The sequence below is a fragment of the Dermochelys coriacea genome, chromosome 22 (assembly GCF_009764565.3).
Source record: "Dermochelys coriacea isolate rDerCor1 chromosome 22, rDerCor1.pri.v4, whole genome shotgun sequence".
Taxonomy (NCBI): Eukaryota; Metazoa; Chordata; order Testudines; family Dermochelyidae; genus Dermochelys; species Dermochelys coriacea.
Window position 1 is genome coordinate 14,931,193 of NC_050089.1, and position 9,621 is coordinate 14,940,813.

The 9,621-nt window shown below is 42.8% G+C and overlaps 1 long non-coding RNA gene across 1 annotated transcript in view; it reads left to right on the forward strand.

The window, feature by feature from the left end:
• Window positions 1–9,175, forward strand: part of LOC122457201 — a 28,727-nt gene extending 19,552 nt beyond the window's left edge. The window contains exons 2-3 of the long non-coding RNA XR_006276618.1: window positions 7,189–7,279; window positions 8,596–9,175. This is a non-coding gene — a long non-coding RNA (uncharacterized LOC122457201). The remainder of the gene's footprint in view (window positions 1–7,188; window positions 7,280–8,595) is intronic.
• Window positions 9,176–9,621: the final 446 nt, after the last annotated feature.

Sequence of the window (9,621 nt, forward strand, 5' to 3'; positions counted from 1 at the left end):
TAGCTGCTGCCTAGTCCTGTAGGTGCCTGAACTCACTCAATGCCCCATTACTGCTGTAAAAGGTTCCCTAGGAGCCCTAGTTCCTGGCGCCTGTGTGCACATTGCTGCCTCACTCTAGGCATCTAGATGCTGAAATCCCACAAATCGGGTCAAGATAGGAGCTTGTCTTCCAGTCCTGTCTGCAGGGCTGGCTCTGATAGGTGCGCTCAGTGATGAGTGTTGCAACACAAGTCTCGTTGTGGCTCCAGGCCCAAATGACTTGTTCAAGATCATGCAGGGGAGTCTGGCAGAGACAGGAACTGAAGCCTGCTTTTAATATAACTGTTTTGAATGATCACAATGCTTAAGAGCTCCAGTCCTGGGCAAACACAGAACAAAAGGACAATCCCTGACCCCAAAATATGCTGACCTTGTGTGCCCTGGTTAGTGCTGTAATCACCAAACCCCATCCATCCTTGATAAACAGCTGGTTATCTTCACACAGGTAGGACTCTTAGAAAGGTGTAGTACCCAGAAAAAACAGACTATAATAGCTTCAACCTATGACCCCATGAGAATCTGGACAGATTGGTCCTCTAGGGTGAAATTCCCCTCTCAGCAGAGGGACATCAAGGCTTAGGTCTTGTAACTTAAGCCCTAGTTCTGTCCCTCTGCAAATGAGCAAATTTCACTCCTAAAGCTCAAGTTCTTGGCTTTCTCCAGAGTTTGTTGGCCCTGGCTCACCTTTTTCAGGTTGCTGGAGGGGAATCTATAGGCAGCACAATCAAATTGTTTGAATACCCCACTGAATGTTGAATCCCTCTAAACATTGTATGCTTTTGCATAACATTATCCTGACTTCTTGAGCCCTGTATTAATAAAATGATTCACTGCTGACCACAGTCTGCAACAGATTTGCCTGCTTAACTTTTTCCATTTAATTTGTTCTATTGCAATGGTACCTTCTGGTCAAATAGAATAATAGGCTCATGAGAGCTTTGTAAACACCAGGCTGAATTTCCAAGTCAAATCCTTGTACTTTTTTTATAATGTCTAATTGGTGCTTTGTATTTAATTCCTTCCATTGTTCAGAAAAATCTAATTTTCCAGTTCTATGAAATTTAGAGATAATTAAGCTTTCTGTGGAAGGCACTTTGTGATCTGAAACAAGCAAAAGGACATGTTTCAAGGTAATTATCAGCATCTCTGGCAAACTAGGGAAATATGGTCTAGATGAAGTTACTATACAGTGGGTGCAAAACTGGTTGAAAAAACCATAGACAGTAATTATCTTTGGTTTGCTGTCAAAGTGGGAGAACATATCTAGGTTGGTCCTAAAGAGATCAGGAGTGGGTATGGTGCTAGTCAATACTTGACTAATGACTCAAAGTGAAGAGTGGGCTTTTAAAGTGTGTAGATGACCAAGTTGGGAGGGCTTGCAAGTATTTTGGAGGCCAATAACCTGGTCAAAGAAGGAAATTAAGTTGGTTTGGGATCATTTGTTCTTGACAAGTCCACGTTGACAATTCCTTATCCTATGGTCCTGTAGGTGTTTACAAATAGTTTTTGTACCAGCATCTTTCCAATATTGCAATTAGCTGACTGGCTTATAGTTCAAATTTTGACATTGTAGTTTCCTGTGAAACAGAAATTCTGGTTCTCACTCAGCACTAATACAGACTATGAATAACTTTCTTGTATTAAGGTGGCTCTTGGAGGATTGCAATCAAGATCAGGGCCCATTGTGCTAGGTGCTTTATAAACACATAGGGAGAGGCAGTCCCTGCCTTGCAGAGTTTACAATCTAAACTGGCAAGACAAAGGTTGGGAGAAAGCATCATCCCTGCTTTACAGATGAGAAACTGAGAAGTTTCAGTGACTTGCCCAAGGTCAAATAGGAAGTTTACTGCAGTCAGATCTCCAGAGTCCCAGTCCAGTGCATTAATCACAATTATCCTTTTCTTTTAGAGTTGCTGTTCACAAGTGTACTAGGCTGCTGAAGCCATGGATTTTTTCAGAATATAGGCATGATTTTGAGGGGGGGACAATTGAGAATTGCATCGCCAGAACAGGGGTAACATACATGCCTTTGTGGGTTCCTTGTGCTTGAAATATATGCTGCTTTAAAAAAGTTTATGAAAATAAACATGGCTTCTGTTACAAAGCACAGTCTACTGGTTTTCATGAATTTCATGCAGTGATTTCCTCACTACAGGAATTACTGGATGACATTCTCTGGCCTGTGTTCTACAGAGGGTCAGACTGGATTATCTGAATGGTCCCTTCTGACCTTAATTTACTGTCCCGTGCTTGCTTAGCCCAGCTGTGCTGCCTGATGCTCTCTACAAGAGCTCCAGTAACTGTCAGTGTCTGTAGCATATGGGGGAAGGTGGAATTGAATGTGAATGTCACTACGTTTCTCCCATTGAGAAGGCTAAAGGCAATCTAGCCTCTGCCACTGAGGTGACTAACATAAGTGTAGAGGAGAACAGATACCAGTGCCCTCCAGAGCACTTCCTCTGCCATGATTTTCCCATGCTGATCAATTGGACACCATCCTACATTCAAGTAGGACTAATGGTGGGGTGAAGATTTTGGATTGAAGTCTGTTGTGATCTGGGTCTGAATCGCCCAGTCTTGGTGCCATCCCTACCTGTACAGAGTGGGGAGGATCTCCTGTAATACAATATGGCTCCTGCCTTGATAAAGAACTTGATGTTTTTTGGGAGGAGGGATCCTTCCTTTTAGGCTACGTGACTGGGCAGTGTCTACTAGGGTGGGGGAAATGATACTACTTCGGTACTGAAGATCAGATGCTACAGGCTGTCTTCACTTTGATTATTCTCCCTCTGCCCTTGATCAAGATCAGTGCAAGGTAAGGATCCTTCCCCTGCTCTATGCATCTTACCAGACACTGCATTCTTCTCAAAACACACCATCAATATCTGTGGCACCATCTGCTCCCTAAATCCAAGTTTATCCTTTTCCCTCCTCCCTGGCACACTGCTTGCCCTACTTTTTTCTAAATAGCACCAGAAGAGGCATTTGCTTTCCTTAATCTGGGTTCATGGAGGTGCCCTAGGAGGCACCATGTCAACCACCATAGCCTAGATTTCTCTTGTTTCTCCAGAGCCCAGTATAACTAATTTACAGCCCAGAGGGGCCCTTGCTGATTACATGCTTTCCTTCTCTTTACCAAACAACTCCTGCTTCCCCAAAGCAAAATCTACAGCATTGGAGGCCCTCGCTGGCACCTGTGGACCAGTTGGTCTCTGCATGGCTGGGAGTGAGAGCTTGTGCTTTCATCAAACTACTCCTATTTTAATCTCCCTTAGGCGTGTTCTCATTATTTTGGGGCTAGCAAACATCCTGCAAGTGACTTGGGTCAGGCTGGGACCAATATAATTGTTAGCCGATGGACTGCTTTAAAATAAAACCCCAGTTAACATTTCCCCCGTTTGTCTGATGGCAGCCCAAAGGGTCACAGCTTGCTGCTCTTCTGTATCCTGGGCTCATTGCAGCAAACTGAGCCAAAAATCTTTGTAAGTCACACAACTGTCAATACAGCAGAAGACTGAATTCAGGACACTGGCTGCTAAGCAAATAGTCCGAAATCTCCTTGTCTGCACAGGACTTGGATTTGCAGTACATTTCCCTGCCTTCATTTCACCTTAGTGAAGAGGGAAGAACTAGTTGTCTATGACTTAATGAATCCCTACATGCAAACTGGTGCTTTCTATTCCTTCAAGAAATGCCATTCAGATTTATTCTTGAGTGGAGTTACACAGCCTGCCACAGTCCTTCCTTTGAACTCTCCAGATGAGAGGCTCAGGCAGGGATTAATTATAGGTTCAGATGTGATGTGGGCTGGATGGGCTCATATATATATGTATATGTATATATGTGTATATGTATATGTATATATGTATATTTATTTTAAAATAGCTTGTTGAACTAATGCACAGAAGGTGGCTACCTTCTTTCCATAGGTGTCTCCTGTTGACTTCAGTGGTTATCTTGGCCATTGCATGTAGAATTGGATCCATTCTGTTACCAAGTTTATGTAGCAAAAGGATGGCAGTTGTTGATTCTCCTGTGAGGAAATAGGAATTGTCAGGCTGGATTGGCCCAGGGGACAGTAGTCCAATATCCACCTGTTTCAGAAAAAGGGGATGTAACCCAGCAGTTAAGGATACTGAGTCCAGTGGCAAAATTGTCCCTTAATCCCTAATAGTTTGGTTTTGGCCCTAAAGGTGGGTTTTGGTAATGTGGGCAGTGTATTGGGAGTCTGCTCTTGTCAGTGGGGATCTTCCTAGTGCCTGTTGGATCAGGCTTTTTGCTTCAATTGCTCTGTGGATACACAGGACTGCAGTCTTCAGGCTGTGGGGCCAGCACCTTCCACCCATAGCATACTATTGTCTTGCTCTTGTACAACAAACATACTATGAAAACCACACCAGCACAGTGGGGTCCAGATAACCAGGTTTGTTGACAATATGTAACACAAATGCAACTCACTCTTGAATGTTACTCAGAACTAGCTACATATATCCTGCTCTCCTGGCTGGGTTCTGGGGGTCTTCTAAAACACAGTGAGCACCACTAGAGGACTCACTAACTGTTTAAACTGATACTCATCCTGTTCCTACACCCTACATATACGCTTTGCAAAATCTGAGCCTCTGAGCACACAACATAGCAGAAGTGTAATCTTCTGAGAGAGAACTAATCTAATTAAGCTTGCCCTGGATGATTTTCCAAGATTATATATACATATACAGAGTTAACTAGAAAAATGACTGATTTTAAATTTACAATTGCTTGAAATATCAGTGTCAACAATGGAGATGGCACTAATCTTAATTGCAGTTTAGATGATTTATCCAAGCAATGTAGTACAATGCCTAATTACTTTTCCAAAGTCTGGAGGTGCAGTTTGATCGGTGGAATGACCTTTCACGCAATGCCTAGAGACTGAAGACAAGCTCAGTAATCCAATCCAGACTCCAGTTGAGTCAGGGGAGACCACTTTCAGCTGCATGGTTATTGGTATGCATTCTGTTTAGCTACATGTACCAATGCATAGAGGGGTTGGAGTCAGGAGACCTAGGTTTTATTCTATGGAGCCAGTTCCTCAGCTGAAGTAGCGACACTGATTTACAGTAGAAATCAGAATTGTGCTGATGTGAACTTGCTGAGGCTCTGGCTCAGTTTCTTGGTGTAGGCGGTAATTACACACATGGGGCCAGATCCTTAACTGATCTAAGAGTAGATCCATTGGCTTCAAAGGAGCTATGGTGATTTACCCCAGTTGAGTATGTGATCCAGAAGTTACTGTGGTGCAGAAGAGCTATTTTCTATAAGCTTTTAAAAACATCTTGGTACATGTCATTACACAAAGTAAAACTATTTCCCCCCATACTGTTCCTCACACATTCTTGTCAACTGCTGGAAATCGCCCACCTTGATTATCACTACAAAAGCTTCTTCCCACCCCCTTGCTGGTAATAGCTCACCTTTCCTGACCGCTCTTGTTACAGTGTATATGGTAACACCCATTGTTTCATGTTCTCTGTGTATATAAAATCTCCCCACTGTATCTTCCACTGCATGCATCCGATGAAGTGAGCTGTAGCTCACAAAAGCTTATGCTCAAATTTTAGTCTAAGGTGCCACAAGTCCTCCTTTTCTTTTTGCAGATACAGACTAACACTGCTACTCTGAAACTTGCAGCTCAGCTGATGTGAAGAAGACACAACTGAGAGTCATGAATTGTGGGAGTTTAAACTATTTCTCTGTACAAATTGGCATTGGGGAAAAGCACAAAGCATAAGACTAAAGCAAAATGTTCTACAGCTCAACAATGAGCCAGCATTTTCCTATGGTGGGGACACAGAACTAAGCTCTAGGAATATACAGATCTGCAGAGTTCTCACCAAATTATTATTCTGTTAAGTGCAAAATGTAGTGTGGTACAATAGGTCTGGGATGCTTTTAATTTGGTGATGGAGCATAGGGGCTGTTGCTGCTATAATGCTGTTTATCAAGTCGCAGAAAGGTCATTTAGGTTTCATTAACGATTCTGTGGAATGGTGACATCCAAGGGTTTTGGATATGTGCAAAGATCACTGTTCCACCTAAGACATTGGGATGAGACATTTAGTAGTCCCATTTGCATCTCCGTGGCTTGCCATGCTTCATTTTGATTAGACTAAACTATTGAAGTAGTATTCTTTGTGTATTCTTGTAATATTGACATTCATTGCGAACTTTTCCCAAGGAGATCCAATCTTTCTTAGACAACACCCCTGTGCCAGTGAATAAGGAATCCTGGCTTTCATTCCTTTGTCATTTACGTGCTGTGACCTCAAGCAAGTTACATAATGTCTTTGGGACTCAGTTTACCTTTCTGTAAAATGGGAAGCAAACACTGATCTACATAAGATTGAGGCTGAATTTTTGCTAGGCAGTGAGTGCTAAAACTGCAAGAATGCTAATTGTACCCTTTCCTTTAGTACAATGGGGGCCAGTGTCCTCAGTGAGTGAAGTATTTGCTATAAAGAGTAAAACACTTGCTTTCCACCTTTCATTCCCTTATTCTTAGGGAGGGCCCCTCAGTGTTTATCCATCTCATTCAAACATGTTTTAATCTCACTGTTACGCCTCATGATTTACAGCAAACATGCTGAATGAGATTAAGTTTAGAAGAAGGGATGTTGCTTATGTCAGAAATTAATTCCACATGATTTAAAATTGCCTTCTCCATTTCCCCTGCAAAGGCCAAAGGGATTGTTGTACCATCTATACAGTTGGCTGGGTGGACTGGGTGATATACAATACCATTTCTTTTTACAGATAATGTATGCAATTACCTCAGGGTGCCATGTGAGCTGGTGTGTATTGGTGACATTGGGATATGATGTAATGTAGCTCCTGTAACATTCTGATGACCACAGAGGAATTGGTTTCAGTTCCATAGATTCAGAGAAGGGACTTCACAAATGGCACCTGCCAAATGAAGAATTGCTACCAGCCTTGCATGTGTTCTGTCCAAATGCAAAGTGCCTTTCTTTGGCAGTTACCTGCCATAATGAGAACACACACAACTTGCTTGCTGTGTGAGGAAGGGAGTGGATACATGTTTATCTTTAGACATTAAGCCTAAATTTTTAGAATTGACAAGTGATTTTGAGGGTTCTTCATTTTCAGGTACCCAACTTCAGATACCTGAAAACCCTAATTTTGCAGAAAGTGCAGAGGAGCTTCCCTCTGAAAAAAGGCTTCTCTAAGGTGCCTTCAGGTGAGCACCCCAAAAATTGAAGCACCTCTCTGATGTGGCCTCTTTGCTATAGTATCTGGGTGGCTCATGATTTAAGGTATTTATCCTCTCAGCACCCCTAGGAGGTAGGGCAGAGCTGTTATCCCATTGTACAGATCAGAAATTGGGGCAGAGAGTTAGTAGGCGACTTGTCCAGGGTTCACATGGAGTTGGTGACAAAGCAGGGAATTAAATCCAGGTCTCCCAAGTCCCAGGCTAGTACTGTAACCATTAGGCCATATTTCCTCTCGATAGGCCTCTTTGACTTGAATGGTCCCTCAGAATGTTTCCTACTTGCACTAAATCTCCTCCACCTTGTATTTAGCTGTGACACACTGAATACCTTTCCCAAACCTGAAGAGATCTATGCAAACTCAAAAGCTAGTCTCTCCCCAGAAGTTGGTCTAATAAAAGATTACCTAATCGGCCTTCTGAAAATGGAGGCCAATTTATTTTAACCTTGAAGAGTCATTGCCATGGTATAAGAATGTACACAGAATAGAGAATGGGGGGAGGAGATGGGTATCCTGGCTGGGAAAACTCTATGCTGTATTCAACCATTATTTCCTCCTAATATTTAAATATTCAAGTCTCCCTTTAAAACAGGAGGTAGTGTCAGCTTGGTAGTGTGGCCTGACTCCTGGGGTGAAGAAAGGAGCTATCTTATAAAAGAAACCTGCTCATCTCCTCAAACCCGTGCAGAACAAAAGTACTTGTCACTAGATAAAATAGCTGGGAATTGTTTCAAAATGAAATTTTGACTTGACATTTCTGAGCCTTGTAGCTCTGTACAGAAAAGACACCAGCAGTTTCCATGTGCCTTTGACACCAGTTTTATATTGACAGTTCCCCTACCTTATAATTAGTTGAATGTTCTGAATAGCTCTGCCTGTCAGGGACTAAACTGGGTTGTTTCCATTTAAACATCTGTGGGTTTTCTCGACTAGAAGACTCCAACTTTTGCCTCCTTGGCTTCATGTGCAAGTGTTGCCCAAGACAGTTACAGGCAAATGCTCACCAAAATATTCCCTAGATGGACACCCTGGCTGTGGTGGCTGTGAATCAAATTGAGGGCTTGGTTGTCTTTTGGTTTTTTCCAGGTTTGGGGGGCAGGGGAAAGAGAACAAACTGGTATGAGAATCTTGAATCCCTGATTGCAGAGCCTGTTTGTGCATGTGACATTCAGATCAGTCAGCTTCACTGAAAGGGTATCTTCTAAACAGAATGTTTAAAGTTTTAAAAATTCTGCTCCCCCCATGATTTTCCTCCATTTTCTTGCCTTTATTTGCCTCCTGAAGGTGTTCCCCTGCAGACAGCATGTTTGCTCCCTGAGTCTGCTCCCTGCTGCACATTCGTCTGAAGTCAAAACCCTGTTTGCAATGGCCAAATCAATTCCATTGGCTTATGGAGTCCCTTGGGCTATATCCTCCTCTCACCCACAAATCTCAAGGACATGAGGCTGTCAGACAGGGAAGTATCTGAAACATGCATGTTGCAGGGTCTCCTTATCCCAACACCACAGCTGCAATTAAAATAGCTAGAGAAATAATTGTTGCCTTTTGCTTGAACTCCTCCTTGCATAGACTCATGGGGTGTTTCTCTTGTCCATGCTGCAGACATCTGTGGTATGCTTGTCTGTCTTGCTTGGCTAAACAGCAGAAATAACATGCAGAGATGTTAAAAGTGGCTCCTTGGTATATTTTGCCTGAGGTTGGTGCAAGTTCCTTTTATCAGAGAAGCTTCCCCAAGGCCCTACTGTTAAAGCATTTACCCATTCTTCAGTGAGTCTGTTTCCATGTAACTGATTATCCTGGCAGCATAAGTGCTCAGTTAAAGCATCTGGTCCATCTGTGATGGGACAAAAGGCTCCCAACAGTCTGCAAGAAGGGCAGTATGACTGGTTTGACTGAATCCCCTTGGGCTTTTCATTGAAACTGGACTGGTAGTGTAAATGCAGGTCAGAATTCCCTCTGGTTTAGCAAGGCTCTGCCCTCTAGCTTGAGAATGGATGACTATTCTTAAACACAAACAGATGAAAAGTTGACTCTGCACCTGTGTGTACACAAAGTGCAGGATCAAGCCCTTAATAGAAAGCTCCTGGTTGCAGATGCTAAGACACATGGACACCAGGAAAAAGGACCTAACTGAACAAATCTGGCTGAAGCACCCATCTGGAGAGTTACTGTAGTCTTATGCTACTAATTCTTTACCTTCCCTCCAACTATCCCACCAATATTCACTAGCTAAGACTCCCAAGAAGATAAGTGAGCATTGTTGCTGGTACTGAGTCTAGTGGTACAAGCACAGACTTGAGAGCCAGGAAT